The sequence below is a fragment of the Balaenoptera acutorostrata genome, chromosome 14, assembly GCF_949987535.1.
Source record: "Balaenoptera acutorostrata chromosome 14, mBalAcu1.1, whole genome shotgun sequence".
In the NCBI taxonomy this organism is placed as follows: Eukaryota; Metazoa; Chordata; class Mammalia; order Artiodactyla; family Balaenopteridae; genus Balaenoptera; species Balaenoptera acutorostrata.
The window spans coordinates 46,800,067-46,826,520 of record NC_080077.1 but is presented as its reverse complement, the minus strand read 5'-3'; the positions used below and the strand labels follow the sequence as shown (position 1 = coordinate 46,826,520).

The 26,454-nt window shown below is 37.5% G+C and overlaps 1 long non-coding RNA gene across 1 annotated transcript in view; it reads left to right on the top strand.

Moving 5' to 3' along the window:
* The window catches only part of LOC130704795 (uncharacterized), a 52,908-nt gene extending 27,133 nt beyond the window's left edge, over positions 1–25,775 (top strand). Inside the window, exon 3 of the long non-coding RNA XR_009005282.1 lies at positions 25,533–25,775. This is a non-coding gene — a long non-coding RNA (uncharacterized LOC130704795). The remainder of the gene's footprint in view (positions 1–25,532) is intronic.
* The last annotated feature ends 679 nt before the right edge of the window (positions 25,776–26,454 follow it).

Sequence of the window (26,454 nt, the reverse complement as noted above, 5' to 3'; positions counted from 1 at the left end):
AGAAAATCAGTGTGTTTTAATCCTATGGGAAGGGGCCCAGTAAAGGCAAGAATTTAAAAGCAATTCCTTTGCTCTAGAAACCTTCTCCTGGTTTTCCTCCTGCTTGTCTGTCCATGTATTCTTAGAGAAATATGAAGGATGATGCCCACATTTCTGGCTTAAGTGACTCGTTGAATAGTTGTGCCTTTCACTGAGTTGCACAGTGTTTCTCAAACTATCTGTGGTGAAGGATCAGTTTTTGTTTTTGTTTTTTTAATTCTCATTTATTGTATACTTTTGTAAACTACAATAAAAATGAATTAGTAGAAGTATGCTCATGCAGTTAGACGTTGCAGCATTGTCAAATTGCTATGAAAGTTTCCGAGTGCTTGCTCTCAGTTTTTGTACTTACTTCATGGACCAGTTCAAATAATCCCCAGATCATCACTTCTCCATGGTTCATGCTGTCAGTAGCACTGACCTAGAGAATATATAGAGATTAGCAATGTGAAGGATGGTGATAAATTTCATCTTGGACATGGGCAAGTTGCATCCCCTGTTAGGCATCCAAACAGAGATTTCCAATAGGTAACTGGATAGAGCACATGATATGTGCTTCAGAGAAAAGTTAAGGAGCCCATAAAATAACATGATGTCTATCAGTTGTAGAACGTGGCATATCTGTATCATGGTAAACTATTAAGCAGTAAAGAATGAGAGCACGAAAGCTAAGTGTCCCGATGTGAAAAGAGCTCCAAGACAAGTTGTTAAGTCAAGAAAAATAAAATAGGGTACAATATGACAAAATCATGTTTGTATAACATACATACATGTATAAGATACATTGAAAACTTCTAGAAGAATATGCATCTGTTAACAGTGGTTACTTTTAGGAAGGAAGCTAGGGTTAATGGGGTGTACAACATTTTAGATCCATATGTTACTTTTCAAAGTTAACTTCAGTATTATTCTTTTACAGATTTTTTTTTACAGTGTTTATATGACTTGGGTAATTAAAATGTGAATCATAAAGTTTTTGTATATAATGCAGTATATTGCTTTAAGAATATAGAGGAATATAAAAGCAATCAGTAGCTTGTTACAGTTTAGTTTTGTAGTAATTATGTAATTGAGGGAGGCAATAACGTAGTAGGTAGGAACTCTTTAGCACCATGCGATCAGAGGTTCAAGCCCAGCTCTGCCGCTGACATGCTGTGTGGTCCTGGATAAGCTTTTGAACCTATCAGCCTGTTTCCTCATCATTAAAATGGAGACAGTAATTGTATCTACCTCGTGTTATTATTGTGAGGATTTATTTTAACTATTTATTATTTTAATTATTGAACTATTTTGTTACATGATATAATGCAGGTAGCATGCTTAGCTGAGAGCTTGGCAAATATGCAAATTTGTAAATATTATATCCCTCAAGCATTTTGTTAGAGTCTTCAACTATGTGGAATTACATAAAACGCTAAATCAGAACGCACTCACCTCCTTTTTTTCTCCACTATGCATTTATATTATAGTAGTAAAATACCAGAGTTAGAATATTTTTGTTTCTATTTTGTTTATTTGTGTTTGTATGTAGTGCCTCTGTGGAGTACATGATAGTCAGGTCTCAAGAAAGAACATGGAATTGGGAGCCAGACAAAGTTCAGATTCTGGGTCTGTTATTATTAGTGGTGTGGTCTTGGGCACAAAATCTGTCTGAAACTCAATATGCTTACCTGTAAAATGGGGCTGATGTCCCGTCCCTCCTTGGGCTGTTGTAAAGATTGATGAATATAATATATGGAAAGGCCCTTGTAGAATAGATGCTCCATAAATATTAGTTCTCCTTCCCTTCTCTGAAAAAAAAAGGACATTTTAAAAATAATCAGTGTTTCAAAATTTTACTTTATATAAATCTTCATGATTAAATGGAAACGGCATCCCAAATATACTTATAAATTATTTTCAAAATTTTGGAAACTCCTTCCAGAGTACTCATATCATATAACCAATTAGGCAAATATTTCTATCCATCCCCTCAAATTATTCAGTTCAAGATACCCTGAAATATTTTCTTCCTGACCTCTTGTATTGAGAAAAGAAAGAGCTTGACAGAAAGAGGGAGTTTTAAAAGTTCTTTCTGAATGATAATGGTAGAAATATATGGTGTGTGGAGAGGTGGGGAGCTCCCCACATAATGAATCATACCGTAGAACGTACAACAGAGAATCGAATACTGTGCTTCTAAAACCTCAATAGTGCTTACTGTAAGTGATACTTTTGTGGCCTTTTCTTTGCACAGGTATTTGTCATTCTGTAGTTGATTTATAAAGAGATTCATGGAAAGTCATAATTATTTAAAGAAGAGAACAGGCAAAGTGTTCTTTTGCCATGTCTATAAATCTTTCCTTATGCTTTGCTGAGAACTCTGTGCTGGCTGTCTGCTTTAAGCATGTAACAGGAGTATATCATAATGTCAGGAGTTGTCAGACCCTCAGAACTCTCCATAATGTGAGATCACAAGCAGAGACAATTTCATTTTAACATTTCTGACTACAAAGTATAAATACCATTCAGTTGGCATGCTGATATCACATCAGGGAGTTTCTTTTTTTTTCTGTCCTTATCCTTTAAGTTTGTCAAGGTATTTAAATCTGTAAAGTTAGATAAAGCTATAAGAAGAAAATTAAAATTCATTATAGAATAACAATGTCAGAAGAAAAACATATTTTTGAAAGGAAACATAAAAAAGAAATTAAAGATTACAAAGACATTGAAAAAGGTGCTACATGTATTTCAGTTATGTTTTCATTAGTTCTCTCCGGAGAACAAAAACATTTCTCAGAACAATTTAGAATAGTAGATACATTTTTTAAAAAACTCAATCATAAGATTTAAAAATCTCTTTGAGAGCCTTGAGAGAATATTTCTTTCTCATGATGAAGTTACCAACTGGGAATATTTCACTAATTCTTCCGTGTGTTTACCTGCCTCACTGCGTACCACTATGGCTCCCTTAACAGCTATTGTTTTTAAAATGGAAAAAAAATTTAATGCTTGCGTAAGCTCAGATGTGAAAAACGAGCTTACAGATGTTTTATTTCTTCCTGTGATTATGCATTTCCAGTACATGTGCCTTTTCAATTTTGCTCTATAAAATAAATGGACTCAACCATTTAAAAAAAAAAAAAGAAATATAGAAAGGAAGATAGAGGTACATTATTTTCTTCCTAGAAATACCTTACTAAATTCTCCTTGGTCCTTCCAGGTTAACCTTAACTTCTTGTTAGTGATTAAAACACAACAGCCCGATTATGCCCACAGAATCAGTATATCCTGACTGTCACTGAGGAAGGAGCTTTGTTAGGAAATATGCTACATGAATACATATGTTGTGCTCAGAGAGGAGATACTATACTCTTTTTCTACTTTATAACCGACTCTGTCCTTCCTGGAAACCAAACATGCTTGCTGAAGTCTGGAACTGAGTCTCTTTCCCCAGGATGTGTTGGAAGGAAGCCTGCACTTCGTGTCTGCGGTACATGGCTGTCATCAAAGATTCAGCACCATTGTTAGCACCTGGTGAGGGCATGGACAATTCGCTTGGTCTCCTACATGCCAAAGCAAATCTCATTTTAAATGCTTGGAGATAAATTAGTTTTCAATAGACATGGGACAAATATATTGGTTGGTAAATGAAAACATCCTTCAATAAGGTAAAAATTAGACCTTAATATATATTTTTGATTATTTGAGGGTTTTTTTTGTAGTTTACTTAAATCAAAGACCCTTATAAGCCATCTTGCTCTCATGTGTTTCCCTGACTTTTGAAATTATGATATTAGTGTATTCTGCTCTGTTCCTTTATTTGTTGTTTTCTGCTTTCCTGATAACATCTTTTTAGATTAGGGTAAAGTCTAGTCAGAATGAGGAAGTTGTGACAGATTTCTCCCTCCCCATTAGGTTTATTCAAATCTCATCCTAAGATTTCCTTTTCTCACTTTATTCACTCTTTCCAGGCAATCCCACCCAGGCTCATGGCTTCGATTACCATCTCCATGCCTTACATGCCTTGTCTTTTTTTTTTTTTTTTAAACTTCTTCATTGGAGTATAATTGCTTTACAATGGTGTGTTAGTTTCTGCTTTATAACAAAGTGAATCAGCTATACATATACATATATCCCCATATCTCCTCCCTCTTGCGTCTCCCTCCCACCCTCCCTATCCCACCCCTCTAGGTGGTCACAAAGCACCGAGCTGATCTCCCTGTGCTATGTGGCTGCTTCCCACTAGCTATCTATTTTACATTTGGTAGTGCCTTATCTATTTTTAACTTCAGCCCAGAGCTGTCCTCTGAGCTCCAGACCAGTATGTTCAGTTGACTATTTGGTATCTCCACCTGGACATCTTAAAGTCATTTACAATTCTACCCATCCCAAATGGAATTATCATTATCACCTTCCCACCATAAACAAAACAAAGTAAGATGTTTTTCTAGCATTGCTGTTTCAAAGATAAGCAAGCTGGAAACCTGAATCATCCTTGACGGCTTGCTTTTTTCATATGCCATGTCTAATTAATCCATCACCGGGTCCTGCTGATTTTACTTTCTATATGTCTCTCAAGCCAACAACTTCTCTGTTTTTATTACCACCATCCTAATTCAAGCTGCCATCATCTTCACCTGGAGAACTGTAAGAGCCTCCAAAACCCTTCTACCTTGGTACTTTAAAATCTGGGCTGTACTACACTGTGCATCATGCCGCTGCCAGAATGATCTTTTTAAAATAAAATGTAACTTCCCGTGCCAGTCCCCTGTTAAACAACTGAATGGTTTCTCATGATTCTTAGAATAAAGACCAAGATATTTAATGTGGCCTTTCTGTGTTGTTTTCCCCCTACGTCCTGCTCCCTCTGTCACTACACATCCCTTCCTCTGGGCTTCTTAGTCTCGTCCCTTCTTCTTCAACACCCCTCCCCACCGCCACACACATCATCATCCTGTTAACTCCTACTCCTTGTTCAGATTTCAGGAAACTCATCACTTCCTCAAGGATGTTGTGTCGTGCCATCCTTTTTAGATCAAATCCCCCTCCTACAAACTCTCAGAGAATCACTGCACTTTCCTTTCCTAGTGCCAATCACATTTTGCATTTACTTGAGTGGATACTTTATGGACATCTTCCATACCTGATGATAAAGTCTGTATGAGCAGGCACTGTGTCTGTTTTTACTAAGTATTGTATCCCCGATACTCAACATAGTGATGGCACTTATGCTGGATTCAGGGTTGATTCAGAATTCTGCTTGTTTATATTAACATCTGATGTAGCATGCCTAACTGGTGATGCTGGTTTTCTGCTTCTGTTACTTTAGCATCCTTCATCTCTCTCTGCCTCTTTTGCATTTTTGTACATCTGTGAATTATCCTTGCTGAATGAAAGGTACTTTCTTTATATGGACAGGAAATACATTATTATTTTTATTCTTCATCATTTGGACTTTGCTTTTTGTACCCAGATCAATCTTTCAGAGCAACACTAATGGATAGGTTACAGTGTGTTCATGTATTTATTTTTTCATCTGGTTCTCAAGGCTGTACTCTGTCATCAGCCATCTGTTTCTAAGACAGGTCTCCATGTTCTCTAAGGATCTGAACTCCATCTGTTAGAACTTCCTGAGTATTTTGTTCATTGTCAATCTGACCAATTTAGTCTCGCTCTTTTCCCTGGCCTAATTCTGATAATCACAGCTTCCTGGTAAACTAATTTTGACTCTCAGGTTTCACTACTTCTCCAAGTCTGCTGACCTCCCCCCAGGTCTCAAGGACACCCTTTGTCTTCGGTTTTCAGCCCTTAGGGGAGGTATTTATCTTACATCTATGGTTTTAGGGACAAAGGATGAGAGTTTGAAGCAAGTGTCACTGAAAATACTGAACCCATGAAGTGATGCATTTCATTTTCTTTGGTCATTTGCGGTTGCCCTTTCAAAAATTTAACCTACTTTGCTTTTCAACCGCAACAAGAGAGAAGGGGACAAAATGACAATCTTTAGTATCTGCAAATTGCAGTTTAAAATTAAAGTGCTACTTTTCCAAGAGAAAAGTCCTTGTCAGTACTTTTAAATCCTTTGCCATTTTTCGCCCACTATGTGTGGATTGCATAAGCATAAAGAAGTTGTTCTATGAGCGATGCAGTAGGTCAGATGCCTCCTGCAAGCCTCTTTTTTGTGACTACTTAAAACAAGATTTTGAAGTGGATGTATCTTCTCATTAGTGCAAAGAAATATCTCTATAAAGGAAAAAAATATAGCTATTGTTTTAATAATTAGAATTTTCTGAGAAAAGAGTTTACTATTTGCTTCTAGTGCTTTCATCAGGCAGTTGGAAAGAACCTACTACGTGTTGAATACCATCCCAATGCTGTAGGGCCTTTAAAGATTCACAGATCACAGTGCCTGCACTCAACAGCATGTTCTGAGTAGGGAGGTATAGAGTAATACAGTAAAGAGTGAAACAAAGTTAATTACAAAGAATTTTTTGAGCTCAAAAAATACTAAAATAATCTACTCTATGTCCTCTATTTAAAAAAAAAAGAAAAGTGGGCACAAAGAAGCCATGGGACTAGTTCAAGTTTCTCCAGAACTAGATTTGGAACCCTGCTGTTGCTCTTTCATCTGCAGCATCTTGTGTGCTATAGTGAAAAGTTCATGTTCCCTTATCTACCACTGAGGGAGATCTTTCTGAGTCCCCTTTTTGACATCAGAATATTGCCTTGAATGGAAAATTGGCATTGGTGATACAACTGAGAAAAAATAGACTGGAGTCCAGCTCTCCTCAAAGTGTCCTCTGTGGATAGAGTCAGCATCACCTGGAAGAAGCTTCTTAGAAATGCAAAATCTCAGGCTCCACCCAGACCTGAATTACAACTTTTTTTTTTTAATATTTATATGATACATGTTAAAGTTTGAAAAGCATATCTCTAGAATGCTTGATGTAGAGCAATGGTCCTGAAAATTTAACATGCATCAGAATCTGGATGGAGGCCTTGCTAAAGTACGATTGTTGGGCTTTAGCCTCAGAGATTTTATTCAGCAAATCTGAGGTGAGGCCAGAGAATTTGCAGCTTTCCAGGTGATGCTGATGCTACTGACCTGGGGGCTATACTTTGAGAACCAGTGATTCTCAGCTCTGGTTGCACATCAAAATCTCCTGGGCAGCTTTTTAAAAATACCCAGGCCTATGCTTCATCTCCTAATAACTGGTTTTGGATGAAGCCCAGTCATTTTCTTGAAAACTTCCTCATGATTCTAATGTGCAGTCGGGATCAGGAACCGCTCTCTAGAAGATGAAAAGAGCTTCTGTATTTCCTGTGATTAACATGGGATCCCAGGAATCGAACACCTTCCTAAGGAACTCCAGGAGACCATCTCTGTCCACACAGACTTCTGCATGATCCAGGCCAGTTGTGCACTGATAAGGGGCCATCAGAACTGGGCCCCAGTCTCAGATCTGCTACTTACTGGCTGTATGGCCTTGGGCAGGTTACTTCTCCTCTGAGCTTTAGTACTTTATCTGCTAGGTGGAAATAGTAATTTTTACCATTGTGGGCCTGTTCTTGGGAGAGTTAAATAAAGTATCAAATTGCCCAATCATAATAGGAATTCGATAGTTGCTGGCTGATAATAAGTTTGGGTAGTTCACTGTTTTTCCTACATGAGAGCTGAGATGAGCATACGATATTACTAAAGTCATACCATTAATTTTCCCAAATCTGAAAGATTTTGAAAGGATATCCAATATTAAAGTTATATTGAATGAGCAGAATCTAGTGGCAGATATAACTCCTGAAGAGGCTCAAACAAGGAAGTTTTGCTTTTAATATACAGTTTATCACTCTCACCATCATTACTTGAAGTTCGTTCAACATGCACAGTGTTTATATAGCACCAAGGCAGTCATGCCTTGAGCAAATGATTTATTTTATGGTGATATAGACAGTTTACTATTGATAAGTCCTAAGGATTATAAGTCTCTCTCAGCGTCCACGTGGTCAAGGTCAACGGCAGATGTGTCAACCAACTGACCATTCCCCTGCTTAGTTTAGGCACACTACATGTTTTGTTGGAAAACTCTGTAATTCCTCTAATGCTGAATGTTCAGGTGTACAGCAAATGTTTTAACCAAATGCTTTGGTGGGCCATTTGGGGTTAGGCAATAAGGGTTCATGACTGTTGTTCGTATGCAAATCTAAGTACATGTTCCTAGAGCATGAGAGCTTGGGAGACACTAATACAGCTCCCATGTTTCACAAATGAGGGACCAGAGTGACCTGCCAGAGGTGAATCACTTAGCTTTTCCCAGAAATAGTCTAGGGGCCATGTTCTCCTAGACATACAATTTTCTCTTTATTTATTTATTTTTGTTATTGTCATTATATTGACATATTCTTGAGTTGACCAAATTTCTGTCATATTTGTAAGACGTTATTTTTCAATTTGGTGATAAGACTTTTTGTAATAAAGAGGTCACAAGGTGTGTGACACAAAGTGTGTGTGTGTGTATCCATGTGACTTGGTATGTGTGTCTCTGAGTCTATGTATTTGTGCACATGAGAATGTTTGAGCATGTGTGTGTCTAAGTGTCTGTGACCAGGTATGTGTGGTTCTGAGTGTGTGTTTATATGTGACATTTGTGTGTATGAGAATGAGCATGTGTGTGCATGTGAGTGTGTAGGTGTGTGTGTACAAATGGAAGAAGGAAGGGTCCTGATTCCATATTCCCTGTGATATGTACTGTGCTTCTCAGCAGAGCTGCAGCCTCACCAACTGTTCTTTCCAGTATCTGGGCTAATAGAAAATCTGCCACATTTATGACTGCATATTGTTCAAACTGAAACATTTCCCCCTTGACCTAGAATGTTTTTGGTATCAAAGACTCTTGAGTCACTTGTAGACTTAACACTCTTTAAAAATGAAACCTTTATTTCTCTTCTGAGTGCTGCAATGGAATCTCTTTCGGTGCTAAATGAAAAACTGAGTTTGGAAGAAAGATATACCAAAACAAGAAATGTTATGATACCAGTAGGATGACTTACTAAAGCTGTTTTGAATTGCATTAGATACTATTTTATTCTGCTCCAAGTGTGAAAACAAGAATTAAAAGCTCATGTTTACAGACTTAGAAATAAGAAACCACAGAAGCTAAGTGTTGGAAGGGCTTGCATAGCTTCCCTAAGTGCCCCGGATCTCAGTTTCTTTCTTCTCTAAAACAAAAGGGTTCAGGTTATTTTTCAGATGTCATGCCCCTTGTTTGCTATCCCCAGTCACAATTTAGAATTTATTTATTTATTTTTTCAATTTTGAACAGCCTGGACAGCCAGACCTGCCTGACAGGGAATGTGTTACTTTTTTGGGTCTTAAAATGAAATATCTAGTGTGATGTTCAACTCTCTTAAAACATTATTATAAACTCATTATCATGCAATAATTTAGAAAGGCAGAATACAGTATGCATGACACGTCAGAAAGGCATTTACTTATCTAGGTATGAAAATTTTGCTTATTTAGATTAGAGTCATACAACTGGAACATGGAAAAGGTCATTTTTATAGACAGAAGGATTGTTGTTTTATAAAAGATGATGCCTTGCAATTTAAGGAAGCCAAAACTCAGGGTCTGAGGAATCAGTAACAAAGTTCTTGACACCATGAGGTAGAATATTCATGTCAAAATATTCCAAGAAAAGGGTAAAGTGTAAAAACTTTAACAAAACTGAAATTTTACTAAGCGAACACATTAAGTTGATAATTCAAGTTAGTTATTAGCATGTTTTTAGTTTATACAAATTTTATACCTATGTTCTTATTCAGTGCTTGGCCAGAGGAAAAACCTACCATTTTTCTTTTCTTTAAAGCTTATTTTATATTTACATTATTGATTTATTTTAAATTTAGTTTTTGTGTATTTGTTATTCAATGTTGTGAATATCTGTAACAACATTGTTTGAGTGTATGAGTGGAGAGACAATAACATTACAGTCCCCCCTTGTCCACAAATAGGTGAAATCTATGTTGTAATTATAGTCTATAAGAAATAAAATATTTCTGTCTGGAAGGCAAAGCATATTGAAGAAATGAGGGAAAAAGTGCTGAATTGAAAACAAAAAGACAAAAAATCCCCTAAAAATAGAAAACAGGTAGAAAAATAAACTTAAGCATTTTCCCCCAAAACACCCTTCCTACTACATTCATCCAAACTGCTCATGTTTTCTGTAGACCACAGTCCTCACAGAAAACTACATAGTAGTAATAAAGGCACAGTGATCCTTTCCTCCAGATCAGAGGCCAGCAAATGTTTTCTTAAAGAGACACATAATAAATATTTTAGATATTTCAAGTTAAGAGGCAAAATCAAGGGTACTATGTAGGTACTTCTATAGCCATTTAAAATGTAGCCATGTAAAAATGTAAAAGGTGTTTTAGCTTGTGAGCCATACAAAAACAGATGGTAGGCTGATTAATCTTTTATTATGGAATTGGAATTTCAAAATTCTATCCTATATCAGCTATACATTCAATGTTTTATAAAAATTAAATAGGTTAGGTTAGACCTTTAATAAATTTAAATGTCATTTTTTCCTCAACACCATTGCTACTAGCTATTAAAGGTATTATCTTTAAATAAGAAAAGAACACTCAGCCTTAAACTTCAGGAACATTTCCCCATAGGATATCTCCATTGTCTTAACTCAGAAGCAATGAGGTAAAAATGAAAAGTTGAACACAGAGCTAATAATAACAATATAAACAACATTAATAAGAATGGTGGAGGATGATCAGTGATTCAATATCTATACTTTAAAATTTGATCCTCCAATATACGTCTTTAATGTTATATTAATAGTTGATGTAATTTTAAAAGTTTCGGACGAGATAATAAACATTTAACAATTAATGTTGTAAAAGTGTATGAAAACATTATTTAGATATTGAGATATATGCTATTGGAGGGAGATTAATATATTTTCACCCAGAAATTCTTGGGCACCCCATCAACTGGGGCAAAGAAGTATATTCTCTTCAAGATTGGAACATACGGAAAGCAAAGATAGCCTTGGCCCATCTTTTACTGTGCTTTTATCTTAGAAGGAACAGAACTTAGCAATATTTTCCTCCATTGGCATTTATGGAATTATGTAGTTTGTCTCAATTAAGGAAACGAAAAGGAACTCGATATTTTTGTGTGAATCCACGTAGGTGGTAAAATATATAAACAAGACAGGAAAAGATGATAACGCAAGAAAAACACAGACTTTTCAAGAAAACTGGAAGCTATAAAACATCATATGTCATAATGTTGGGGTGGAATGTGACGTGCCAAACTCTTCAGATTTTTTAAAACTCAGCCATCAACTCATTAACCAGCATCTGCAAGCAGGTGTTGCCTTGTGCTGTGGTGCTATTTGGTGTGTTCAGGGAAGTGGAGATAGATATCAGCTTTTCAAACAGAAAGTTGCTACCTAATATAAAAAAGTGACTTCTTTTCTCAAAACTTACTTGTCATATTATGTTCCATTAGATGATGAAACAGAACGTTAACTGTGTAATGAGACAGGGATACTAAAACGTAAAGGAGAACACACTTTTTTCAGCTTAGATACGTGCCGTCGTTTCAGACACAGGTAGCCGTTCTGAAATGATGGCAGAATTTTTCATGCGAACCAGCTGCTTGTGAATTAGAATAATGTGAAAGTTAAATAAGTTTGAAAACTTCTCAAAAAAAACAACAAAAAAAAAGCAAGAGGCTCCAAGTGATACTTTGCTATTTTTTTTTAAATTAATTTATTTATTGATTTTTATTTTTGGCTGTGTTGGGTCTTCGTTTCTGTGTGAGGGCTCTCTCTAGTTGTGGCAAGCAGGGCCACTCTTCATCGCGGTGTGTGGGCCTCTCACTGTCACGGCCTCTCTTGTTGCGGAGCACAGGCTCCAGATGCGCAGGCTCAGTAGTTGTGGCTCATGGGCCCAGTTGCTCCGCGGCATGTGGGATCTTCCCAGACCAGGGCTCAAACCCATGTCCCCTGCATTGGCAGGCAGATTCTCAACCACTGCGCCACCAGGGAAGCCCGATACTTAGCTATTTTAAACAGAGGTGTGACTGTTGGTAATGCAGAGTGACTCAGTACCTGGCTTTTTTTTTGCCTGCTAAAATGCCCAGGGCCCCTTGTTAATGTGAGCACCCCAACTTTTGGGTTGCTGATGCTTCTCAATACTGTATGTGGTTCTTTTGACAACGGTGCATATAGATGAACTTCTAGACCTTCACTAAAGTCTTTGTAGTTTATCTCTCAAAACAGAATGTAATACAGATATTTGCAGAGTAGATAAACTGCATATTTGATTTATTCTGGTAAGAATGAATATATCATTTCAAGGTGAGAAAAATTTATAAGTAAAAATAACTGTTAATAGAAAAAAATAATGTGGAAATACACAGAGATGGACCACTGATAAAATCACTTTTAAAAAAAATTATTTTATTTATTTATTTATTTTTGGCTGCATTGGGTCTTCGTTGCTGCGCGCAGGCTTTTCTCTAGTTGCAGCGAGCAGGGGCTACTCTTTGTTGCGGTGCATGGGCTTCTCATTGCAGTGGCTTCTCTTGGTGCGGAGCACAGGCTCTAGTTGTGCGGGCTTCAGTAGTTGTGGCATGCGGGCTTCAGTAATTGTGGCACGCGGGCTCAGTAGTTGTGGCTCGTGGGCTCTAGAGCGCAGGCTCAGTAGTTGTGGCGCATGGGCCCAGTTGCTCCGTGGCATGTGGGATCTTCCCAGACCAGGGCTCGAACCCATGCACCCTGCATTGGCAGGCGATTCTTAACCACTGCGCCACCAGGGAAGTCCCACTTTTTGTTTTTAATAGGATTTGTACTTACTCTCTGCTCTTGAATCATTCTTATGTATATACTGATTGATTTTTTAAACTATTTCAACCCAGCCCACAATTAAATGTCAGCTTCATTTAATCTTAAAAATTCTAGGTTGGTTCAGACTTAACTGATTCCAAGAAACATAATCACTTACTTTATTCTTTTCAAAATCTGGTCAGAAAAGGAATCTCACAAACTTGTTTGGGTTCAATTCTCATTTTTCTTAGCCTTTGGTTGCAGTGTGTTCCCTGGGAAGCTGACTCTGAGGTGGCAGTTACATGCAGGACTTTATCAGGGATTGTTCTCTGTATCAACAACTATAGAAGAGAGGAGAAGGCAAGCAAAGAAAGGGAAAGGGACAGGGAGAAGGGGGAGGAGAGGGGAGAGAAAATGGGGTGGGAGTGAGAGTGAAGAGAAGTGACGGAGGGGCCGGGGGGCGGGGGAAGCAGGACTGGGCAGAGAGCGAAGCTGGAGCTGTGATACTGTCTCAGTAACAGAGTTATCGCTGGACCTTTACACTGTATACTATATACTATGCAAATAGTTTACATTGTAAACTGTATACTATGCTATATATTCCAGACACTACACTATATGCTGTTTTCTATTCTACATAGTATATATTCTATATACTATATTAATATGCTATATACTATTCTCTATACTATACTAATTCTATGTATACACTGTATACTAATCATTTTATTCTATATACTATATTATCATACAGTATATATTATATATAATAGTTTATACTATATAGTTATATGTAGTTTGTACTATGTATTATACTTTATAATTTACATCAGTCGTTGGATACTGCTGTCCCAGGAAGAAGGCTTGCAGTTGGCTGAGACAGCTTTCTTTAGTTCAGGGCACTTTCCGAGGTCAGTTTCTGGAGAAGAATGACAGCTAAGGACACCTCTTCTATCAGCTGGGATAGTAAGTCCTGAAGTCCTGAAGGGGGATATGGCTGCTTATCAGAGCATCCACTACAGCTTTAAAATGAGGAAGACTGGGGCTTCCCTGGTGGCGCAGTGGTTGAGAATCTGCCTGCCAATGTAGGGGACACGGGTTCGAGCCCTGGTCTGGGAAGATCCCACATACCGCGGAGCAGCTGGGCCCGTGAGCCACAACTACTGAGCCTGCGCGTCTGGAGCCTGTGCTCCGCAACAAGAGAGGCCGCGATAGTGAGAGGCCTGCGCATCGCGATGAAGAGTGGCCCCCGCTTGCCGCAACTAGAGAAAGCCCTCGCACAGAAACGAAGACCCAACACAGCCAGAAGTAAATAAATAAATAAATAAAAACTAAAGTGAGGAAGATTGTTTTAAGTTCTAATCTACATTACTGCAATAAAATAATTTATATTTTTAAATATCGGAGTACTGGGCAGCTACTTTTCATTATACAGACTACAAATTTCAATCATGATGCAGAATAAGTTTACTAATATAACTGAAAGCCAGATGAACAATCCCAGTCTACTCTTTTTTCTAAGCTTTGAAAGCACTTCTCTTGTGTTTCCTTGAATACATTGGTTAAATCTAGAACAAAATTTATTGATTTTGTATAATATTTTTGCAGAGATTATACCAAGAGGGCACACTACATAACAATGCTTGGAAGATACTGTTAAAATTTTAACTACCTGTAGGAGACCAGCTATTCAATAGCACAATATCTTTTCATTTCATAGTGGCCTGTGGGCAAGATATGTGTAAGCACATTTTGGGATCATAAAGTAGGATCCCAGGCTATCTAGTTAATTTGGAGAGATGAGAACTAGGTATTTGGGGAAGAATAGAATAATTAATTTATTTTACCTGAATGAAAAAAAAAGAAAATTATATGACAATGTAAGAAGCAATGAGATGTGCAGAAACATCAGTTCTTTGTGGGACATGCAAGCCCAGTGACCTCCATCAGTTGGCCAGGGGACACTTCATAGAAGCCAGATGAAGTAAGCATATTTTGTTGACACCTCCATTCATGAGACTATCAACAAATCACTGCTTCAACCCCAGAATGCGTACCTGAACACAGAGGGAATCACATAACAAGGATTTCCAGTCAATTCTGTAATGGAGACATAGCTTTCCCTTTTTTTGTGTGACTACTTTGATAGGACCAACTGGAAATATAAGAGTTTGAATTACATGAAGTCTTCAGAAAAATAGTCAATTCTGAAAAATTGGGAAAAATATTTCAGATTTCAGGACACCTTAGAAACACTAGAGATAAACATGACCTTCAAAGTCTGCCCACATAAGAAGTATTAAAAGTTTCACTCTTTAGGAACCCAGGAAAATTTTTCCTCATTCGTATTTTTAATTAATATATAAAGTACTGCCCTGTGTATTGCCAGTTGATGACACCAAACATTCCTTAGAAGGGCAGGTGCTTTAAGGGAACCTTCCAGGAGCAGAATTGGTAAACCAGAATTATAAAAGATGATCCACTAAGTTATGGGGAGTTTTATTGCAAAGAAATAATAGAGGCTCTAAATCTGGTTAGATGAACAAATGCCCATTAAAAATGATACCTTCAAGAAGACTAGACAGCAAGTAGTAGTTTAATGGTACAACAGTACTATAGTTTGCTACTGATTGAACTTGCTCGGTGATTTATATATTTTTTTCCAGTGTGAGATAAGAAAATGAGACTTTGGTAAGGACTTGTAGAGGTTATGCTTTTCACTTTTCTGCCTGTAGAATAGTCTGAGAGTGTTTGGTTAAGACTTTCTCTTATTCTCTAGGCAGAAATAAAATTGCTGAACTTTTATAGAAATGTTGCCCTCTAAATAATACTTCCAGCCAAGACTGCAAGTTCCATAAATCTTGTGCAAAAGTGTGAACTGATCCTTTACCAGTTGCTGGAATTACCTATGCCCAGTGGTAGCAAGCATTTTTAATCCAACATTTTCTGCGTCTTTGTCTTTCATTATTTTGTTTACTTTAAATACATAAATGAATGTCCATGTGTAAGAGATACAATTATTTTCGAAGATATTTTGTGCCAAAATGGCTAATAAGCAATATGATTTCTATAATTATAAATGAATACTAAAACTATAAATGGGTCCTGCCTTTGGACCCATATCCTACAGAACATACAGATTCTTCCTCCCTACTTATTTATGTTTCTGTGTAAATAAGCAACATTCTTAAACATTCTGGGGTAAGGAATTGAAGTTTCTCTTTTACCATTATTGTCTAGTCTTTGACTAGCCTCAGGTCTTAGAATATGAGAAGCTGAAATGTATCATTCGGTTTTCAGTTGACTTAGACTGAAGAAAGAACCTAATTGCACATTTTTGCAAGATTTTAAATATATAACATCTGCTGTCTTGGCTATAGATGATTTAATTTTTAACACGTGCTTCCAAACTTTAATTTTCTGCAAAACAGCCACATCAATTATTAATGCATCTATATTTCCTCAAAGCAAGTCAGACTTAAGATCCTTCATAAATATTTAAGAATACTGCTACAAAATAAACAGAAACTTTTACTGAACTTTTGAATGCAAGTTTGAGAACCAACTATTGCAAAAGCAACAAAAAGCAAGACAGACATGTTAAAGATTCCAGAGACGTGAAAAGAGCAGACGCTGAAAGAACAGGGAGGCCAGATTTCTACTATAACCCTCATTGTCTCAATTTTACAATGTGACTCACATTGACTGCACATTTAACTAATGGAATTAATGGATGTGGCCAAATTTAACTCAGGCCTGATTCATGATAGCACTTAATTTCTGATGGCTCACTTTTTCTCTTTCTTTCTCTTTCCCTCTCACATACACATTTCCATGTGTCCTATACAGTCTTTACCATTAATACTGACCAAGTTACTGAATGAATGAATACATGAATGTATAAAAATAGCTCTAACTTTCCTTTCTTATTATCATTAGCAAGGCTTCTGAGATAGATGTGCTGAATTGTGTCCCTTCTCCCACACCCTCATGACATATGTTGAAGTTCTAGCCTCGGGTACCTGTGAATGTGACCTTATTTGATAATAGGGTCTTTGCAGATGTAATCAAGTTAAGATGAGGTCACACTGAATTAGAGTGGGCTCTAATGCAATATGACTAGTGTCCTTATAGGAAGAGAAGAACCACACAAAAAGACACACAGGGAGAATGTCATGTACTAACAGAGGCAGGGATTGAAGTGATACATCTACAAGCCAAAGAATGTCATTGTGGGCGATAGTAGAAGCTGAGGGAAGGCATGGAACAGATTCTTCCCTAGAGCCTTCAGAGAAAGCATGGCCCCACTGACCCCTTGATTTTAGACTTCTAGCCTCCAGAACTGTGAGAGGATGAATTTCTGTTGCTTTAAGCCACTCAGCTTATGGCACTTTGCTACAGCAGCCCTAGGGAACTAATATAGATACTGTAAGCAAATCTATCTTTTTCTCATTTAAAAAAATTATGAAATGAAACATATGTATAATGCATAGCATATATATACAGTTTAACAAATAATTATAAAGCAAGCATCCATCTGACCATCATTCAGGTCAGTAAACAAGATATTTCTAACTTCCTAAAACGCTCTCTCTCTATACCCCTTTATTATAGCCTACTCCCTTCCCCCAGGGATAACTCCTGCCTGATAATTGTTAGCTTTTCCTTATAGTTCCATCACCTATGTAATCATATTGTAAACAACATAGTTTAATTTTTATACTGATAAATCTATTTTATCAGGCCAGGCTCTTGGTCTCCATGTCTCTTTTTTGGTTTTTTGTTTTTTTTTAATTTATTTATTTTTGGCTGCATTGGGTCTTTGTTGCTGCGCGCGGGCTTTCTCTAGTTGCGGCGAGCAGGGGCTACTCTTCATTGCGGTGCGCGAGCTTCTCACTGCAGTGGCTTCTCTTGTTGCTGAGCACGGGCCCTAGGTGCGCAGGCTTCAGTAGTTGTGGCACATGGGCTCAGTAGTTGTGGCTCACGGGCTCCAAAGCACAGGCTAGTAGTTGTGGCGCACAGGCTTGGTTGCTCCGCGGCATGTGGGATCTTCCCGGACCAGGGCTCGAACTCGTGTCTGCTGCATTGGCAGGCGGATTCTTAATCACTGCGCCACAAGGGAAGCCCTGTACTGATAAATCTTAAAATAAGAATATATTCAGATGAACCTACCTGATGAAAATGCATTTTAGAGCTCTGCTTAGGCAAATTCACAAGTTACTAACTGATATATAAAAATTAAAACCAATATTCTGTAAAATCGTATTTTAAATAGGCATATTCATTCAGTTGATTTATTCATTGAACACTTACTATTACTGAGGACATGTCGAGAGAACTTTATCTTTCAGGACTTTTCTAGAATAGAGATTGAAAATAATGTCAATAATTCCATTTTAACAAGTAAAATTAAATTTTTATAGTCATACTTAATTGTTGCATCCATACACATACACACATTGAGAGTTTGTGAGATTTAGTAGTATTCTTTGTAATGTAGAATACTTGGTCCATACAGTGGATTTTACTAATTTATAGATAAACTTTATTGATTCAGATAAACAGGAGTGTATAGTTTCAGAGATGCTACACATTTCAATTTTTATTAGGTCACTAGGTTTATCTAGATGTGTCTAGTTACTGAACTTGCTCTGTTTGTGCATATGAGTTCCTCTTGGTATCTCCATGTATATTTATTGTTTTTTATAAACATCTTTATTGGTTTTTTTATTTATTATTAATAGAAGGTAAATAAATCTTTGTTTTGATTTCATAGACTGCTTACTGTACTATGTATTTAAGCATTAAAATGTGCTATACTGTAAATGAGGACATAAAGGGATTCAAAGTAGTTTACTTTAACACTGAAATGTTTGTCAGTAGAATACATCAGAAGTTTTGGAAGGCACCAGAACACAAGTATTTTCTGCCTTTTGAGAAGCTCATGGTCCCCAGGAGAAAAGAATGGGTTGGCTAATGATTATAATATAATAATGCATCTGTAGTCCAGAAAAATTTTAAGTGCATATTGTAGTCCACAGAAGAAAATCAATGAAAGCTACCTAAAGAGAAAGAAATTGGTTCACATAGGGAATGGCATTTAAAAAGCCATTCTTGTGTCTTGAAGAACAGGAATTTGTAGACAGGACATCATAAAGTCAAAGAAGGGCAAAAGTGTACGGTATGCATTGGATTTTTTAATGCCTGGAAATACACCTAGATAACATTTATCTGTAAATATAAATGATCATTATTATTACCTTAAGCCAACTTTTAATTGGTCTTGGAAAGTCACCAACTTTATTGATTATTATCTAGTTAACAGAAAATATAACTGACATGTAATTTGGTTGACTCTCTCACTATCACAGCATTATTTCTAAATCCAGAACCTCTGGTATGGCACATTGCCAAATGCAAATTATTTCTCAAAAACATTAATTAAAAGGTAATAAAAAGTTCACTAATTTTTAAGGATTGCATTTCTCAATTTTTAATATGAGAACTAAATTAATGCCTTTCTTATAGTTTAGGATAGGTCAATATGTGTTAGAAGTTTTAGTTCAGTGTAATTATCAAGTTTTCTTAAATTGCTCTTAAACCTGTCTTTGTTAAAGACTTTGAATTTTGACCTTGCTATTGACTCAATCAGCATTTCTCAAACATGGGCCAGTGAACCTTCATGAAATTTACTACCATAGTTGGGAGGCCATTTAATTTTCTAGGGTTGTTAAAATTTTTAGAGGATCATGAAATGGAAATATAGAAAAAAAGCACTATTTATACATTAAAATACTGTTTTATAAAATGTTACTTCAAAATGTAGTTGTAACAAAATTAATACATTAAAGATTGTAAGTAATTATGTGATCAGTTATCTACATCCCCCAAAATTTATGTTCTTGGTAGCCTGAAAAGAAGGAATATTTTCATATCAAATACTACACATGCCTAACTATAAAGTAGCTCTATAAGGCAATCATAAATCCTTCATATTTTGCTTTTTTTCAAATATGCTTTTTTTATGTGCCTCTTTCTTCAAGGATTCTGATACCTTTAAAAAATTCTTTAACTACTTTATAGTTCTTTTCCAATAGTTTGATTAATTTAAATTCCTGAAATTAAATTTCCTCAGTCCCTCCCATGAGGAAACTTGCACAACCGTCTTAGATAGCTTCATCCACCAGAGGGCAGACAGCAGAAGCAAGAAGAACTACAATCATGCAGCCTGTGGAACAAAAACCACATTCACAGAAAGATAGATTTGATGAAAAGGCAGAGGGCTATGTACCAGATGAAGGAACAAGATAAAACCCCAGAAAAACAACTAAAGAAGTGGAGGTAGGCAACCTTCCAGAAAAATAATTCAGAATAATAGTGAAGATGATCCAAGACCTCGGAAAAAGAATGGAGGCAAAGATCAAGAAGATGCAAGAAATGTTTAACAAAGACCTAGAAGAATTAAAGAACAAACAAACAGAGATGAACAATACAATAACTGAAATGAAAACTACACTAGAAGGAATCAATAGCAGAATAACTGAGGCAGAAGAACGGATAAATGACCTGGAAGACAGAATGGTGGAATTCACTACCGTGGAATAGAATAAAGAAAAAAGAATGAAAAGAAATGAAGACAGCATAAGAGACCTCTGGGACAACATTAAACACAACAACATTTGCAATATAGGGGTCCCAGAAGGAGAAGAGAGAGAGAAAGGACCCGAGAAAATATTTGAAGAGATTATAGTCGAAAATTTCCCTAACATGGGAAAGGAAATAGTCACCCAAGTCCAGGAAGCACACAGAGTCCCATACAGGATAAACTCAAGGAGAAACATGCTGAGACACATAGTAATCAAATTGGCAAAAATTAAAGACAATGAAAAATTATTGAAAGCAGCAAGGGAAAAATGACAAATAACATACAAGGGAACTCCCATAAGGTTAACAGCTGATTTCTCAGCAGAAACTCTACAAGCCAGAAGGGAGTGGCATGATATACTTAAAGTGATGAAAGGGAAGAACCTACAACCAAGATTACTCTACCCGGCAAGGATCTCATTCAGATTTGATGGAGAAATCAAAAGCTTTACACACAAGCAAAAGCTAAGAGAATTCAGCACCACCAAACCAGCTCTACAACAAATACTAAAGGAACTTCTCTAAGTGGGAAACACAAGAGAAGAAAAGGACGTACAAAAACAAACCCAAAACAATTAAGAAAATGGTCATAGGAACATACATATCAATAATTACCTTAAATGTGAATGGATTAAATGCTCCAACCAAAAGACACAGACTGGCTGAATGGATACAAAAACAAGACCCATATATATGCTGTCTACAAGAGACCCACTTCAGATCTAGGGACACATACAGACTGAGAGTGAGGGGATGGAAAACGATATTCCATGCAAATGGAAATCAAAAGAAAGCTGGAGTAGCAATACATATCAGATAAAATAGACTTTAAAATAAAGAATGTTACAAGAGACAAGGAAGGACACTACATAATGATCAAGGGATCAATCCAAGAAGAACATAGAACAATTATAAATATATATGCACGCAACATAGGAGCACCTCAATACATAAGGCAACTGCTAACAGCTCCAAAAGAGGAAATCGACAGTAACACAATAATAGTGGGGGACTTTAACACCTCACTTACACCAATGGACAGATCATCCAAACAGAAAATTAATAAGGAAACACAAGCTTTAAATGAAACAATAGACCAGATAGATTTAATTGATATTTATAGGACATTCTATCCAAAAAGAGCAGATTACACTTTCTTCTCAAGTGCACATGGAACATTCTTCAGGACAGATCACATCTTGGGTCCCAAATCAAGCCTCAGTAAATTTAAGAAAATTGAAATCATATCAGGCATCTTTTCTGACCACAACACTATGGGATTAGAAATGAATTACAGGGAAAAAAACGTAAAAAACACAAACACATGGAGGCTAAACTATACGTTACTAAATAACCAAGAGATCACTGAGGAAATCAAAGAGAAAATCAAAAAATACCTAGAGACAAATGACAATGAAAACACGATGACCCAAAACCTATGGGATGCAGCAAAAGCAGTTCTAAGAGGGAAGTTTATAGCTATACAAGCCTACCTCAAGAAACAAGAAAAATCTCAAATAAACAATCTAAACTTACACCTAAAGGAACTAGAGAAAGAAGAAAAAACAAAATCCAATGTTAGCAGAAGGAAAGAAATCATAAAGTTCAGAGCAGAAATAAATGAAATAGAAGCAAAGAAAATAATAGCAAAGATCAATAAAACTAAAACCTGGTTCTTTGAGAAGAAAAACCAAATTGATAAACCATCAGCCAGGCCCATCAAGAAAAAGAGGGAGAGGACGCCAATCAATAAAATTAGAAATGAAAAAGGAGAAGTTACAACAGACACCGCGGAAATACAAAGCATTCTGAGAGACTACGTATGAGCAACTCTATGCCAATAAAATGGACAACCTGGAAGAAATGGACAAATTCTTAGAAAGGTATAACCTTCCAAGACTGAACCAGGAAGAAATAGAAAATATGAATAGACCAATCACAAGTAATGAAATTGAAACTGTGATTAAAAATCTTCCAACAAACAAAAGTCCAGGACCAGATGGCTTCACAGGTGAATTCTATCAAACATTTAGAGAAGAGCTAACACCCATCCTTCTCAAACTCTTCCAAAAAATTGCAGAGGAAGGAACACTCCCAAACTCATTCTATGAGGCCACCATTACCCTGATACCAAAACCAGACAAAGATACTACAAAAAAAGAAAACCACAGACCAATATCACTGATGAATATAGATGCAAAAATCCTCACCAAAATACTAGCAAACAGAATCCGACAACACATTAAAAGGATCATACACCATGATCAAGTGGAATTTATCCCAGGGATGCAAGGATTCTTCAATATACGTAAATCAATCGATGTGATGCACCGTATTAACAAATGGAAGAATAAAAACCACATGATCATCTCAATAGATGCAGAAAGCTTTTGACAAAATTCAACACCCATTTATGATAAAAACTCTCCAGAAACTGGGCATAGAGGGAACCTACCTCAACATAATAAAGGACATATATGACAAACCCACAGCAAACATCATTCTCAATGGTGAAAAACTGAAAGCATTTCCTCTATGATCAGGGACAGGACAAGGATGTCCACTCTCACCACTATTATTCAACATAGTTTTGGAAGTCCTAGCCACAGCAATCAGAGAGGAAAAAGAAATAAAAGGAATCCAAATCGGAAAAGAAGTAAAACTGTCACTGTTTACAGATGACATGATACTATACATAGAGAATCCTAAAGATGCCACCAGAAAACTACTAGAGCTAATCAATGAATTTGGTAAAGTTGCAGGATACAAAATTAATGCACAGAAATCTCTTGCATTCCTATACACTAACGATGAAAAATCTGAAAGAGAAATTATGGAAACACTCCCATTTACCATTGCAACAAAAAGAATAAAATACCTAGGAATAAACCTACCTAGGGAGACAAAAGACCTGCATGCAGAAAACTATAAGACACTGATTAAAGAAATTAAAGATGATACCAACACATGGTGAGATATACCATGTTCTTGGATTGGAAGAATCAATATTGTGAAAATGACTATACTACCCAAAGCAATCTACAGATTCAGTGCAATCCCTATCAAGTTACCAGTGGCATTTTTTACAGAACTAGAACAAATCATCTTAAAATTTGTATGGAGACACAAAAGACCCCGAATAGCCAAAGCAGTCTTGAGAGAAAAAAGCGGAGCTGGAGGAATCAGGCTCCCAGACTTCAGACTACACTACAAAGCTACAGTAATCAAGACAATATGGTACTGGCACAAAAACAGAAATATAGATCAATGGAACAAGATAGAAAGCCCAGAGATAAACCCACACACCTATGGTCAACTCATCTATGACAAAGGAGGCAAGGATACACAATGGAGAAAAGACAGTCTCTTCAATAAGTGGTGCTGGGAAAGCTGGACAGCTACATGTAAAAGAATGAGATTAGAACACTCCCTAACACCATACACAAAAATAAACTCAAAAGGATTAGAGACCTAAATGTAAGACCAGACACTATAAAACTCTTAGAGGAAAACATAGGCAGAACACTCTTTGACATAAATCACAGCAAGATCTTTTTTGATCCACCTCCTAGAGTAATGGAAATAAAATCAAAAATAAACAAATGGGACCTAATGAAACGTAAAAGCTTTTGCACAGCAAAGGAAACCATAAACAAGATGAAAAGACAACCCTCAGAATGGGAGAAAATATTTGCAAATGAATCAACGGACAAAGGATTAATCTCCAAAATATGTAAACAGCTCATGCAGCTCAATATTAAAAAAAAAAAAAAAACCCAATCCAAAAATGGGCAGAAGACCTAAATAGACATTTCTCCAAAGAAGACATACAGATGGCCACGAAGCACATGAAAAGCTGCTCAACATCACTAATTATTAGAGAAATGCAAATCAAAACTACAATGAGGTATCACCTCTCACCAGTTAGAATGGGCATCATGAGAAAATCTACAAACAACAAATGCTGGAGAGGGTCTGGAGAAAAGGGAACCCTCTTGCACTGTTGGTGGGAATGTATTGATACAGCCACTATGGAGAACAGTATGGAGGTTCCTTAAAACAAGAAAAATAGAATTACCATATGATCCAGCAATCCCACTACTGGGCATATACCCAGAGAAAACCATAATTCAAAAAGATACATGCAGGCTTCCCTGGTGGCACAGTGGTTGAGAGTCTGCCTGCCAATGCAGGGGACATGGGTTCGAGCCCTGGTCTGGGAAGATCCCACATGCCGCAGAGCAACTAGGCCCATGAGCCACAACTACTGAGCCTGCGCGTCTGGAGCTTGTGCTCCACAAGAGAGGCCACTACAGTGAAAGGCCCGCGCACCGTGATGAAGAGTGGCCCCCGCTTGCCGCAACTAGGGAAAGCCCTCACACAGAAACGAGGACCCAACACAGCCAAAAATAAATAAATAAATAAATAAAAATTAAAAAAAAAAAAGATACATGCAAAAAAAAAAAAGATACATTCACTCCAATGTTCATTGCAGCACTATTTACAATAGCCAGGTCATGGAAGCAACATAAATGCCCATCGACAGATGAATGGATAAAGAAGTAGTGGTACATATATACAATGGAATATTACTCAGCCATAAAAAGGAACGAAATTGGGTCATTTGTTGAGTCGTGGATGGATCTAGTGACTATCAAACAGAGTGAAGTAAGTCAGAAAGAGAAAAACAAATATCGTATATTAACGCATATATGTGGAACCTAGAAAAATGGTACAGATGAACTGGTTTGCAGAGCAGAAGTTGAGACACAGATGTAGAGAATAAATGTATGGACCCCAAGGGGGGAAAGCGGTGGGGGGAGGGGGTTGGTGGTGTGCTGAATTGGGCGATTGGGATTGACATGTATACACTGATGTGTATAAAATTGATGACTAATAAGAACCTGTTGTATAAAAAAATAAATAAAATTCCAACATTCAAATAAATAAATAAATAAATAAATAAATTATGTGCTCATCCTTTTTATTTTTATTTTTATTTTTTTTTCCCTTTAGTTGTTCTGACTACCTCCAAGCACTCCATGGCTGCACGCTTGTCTCACTGGAAAATGCACAGCCCCAATTCTGTGCAGGGACGACGCAAAGCAGAGTGTGATGCATCTCTCTGGAGCATCAAGTTTATTAACTAGAATTGAAAGAACCAAGGAGTTCTTGGAACAAGAACTATCCCCCTCCCCCACCAACACGGAAGACAGAAGAGTAGGGGAGGGGAGACGTGCCCCAGGAATGACAGTCCAGTCTCTCAAGTTTCACCCAGGTGGGGGTTGAGGGGCAGACCTGCAGCCACGGTGGCCTCGCTTTCGGTTGCCCGGGCTGCTCCGGACCATCCTCTGAGCTGGCCAGGGTCTTGGATACGATGCTTCTGAAGGCCGTGCAGAGAACACACTCCTCTTCCCCTACACCGGGCCCCAGGGAACGCGGCGGCCTGACCTTCCTGCCTCGGTCATCCATGGGGTTCACATGGGCTCACTTTATTATGACGCCTCATGCTGGGCAGCTTGCAACAAAGATGTTTCAAAATAAAGTTCCAGATTCTCCCAGCCACCCCTTGCTTTTTCTGGCTCTGGCCAGAGACAGTGGATGAGGACACACTCTCAGGCTGCCCAGCGTGGGAGGACCTTCCAGTGTTGGACACACCCAGGGGGCAGCTGCTTCCCTCTGGGGCTCCAATCCTGCTGCTGCTGCTGGAGGTGGATGTCCCAGTGCCACACTGGGGGGCTGGGCTGGGAGTGGCAGTCCTCGCCTCCAGGCTGGGTGGGGGACAGGCAGACTCACCGGTCTTCTGCCCTGCCTGCTGGTCTTCCTGCAGCTGCACATTTTTTCTGTGGTAGATCCACCTGGTTTGCAGGGAGGACACCACAGGGCTTGGAGAAGGCTCAAGTTCACTGCCACAGAGGTCCCCGCAAGAGAAGGGCTT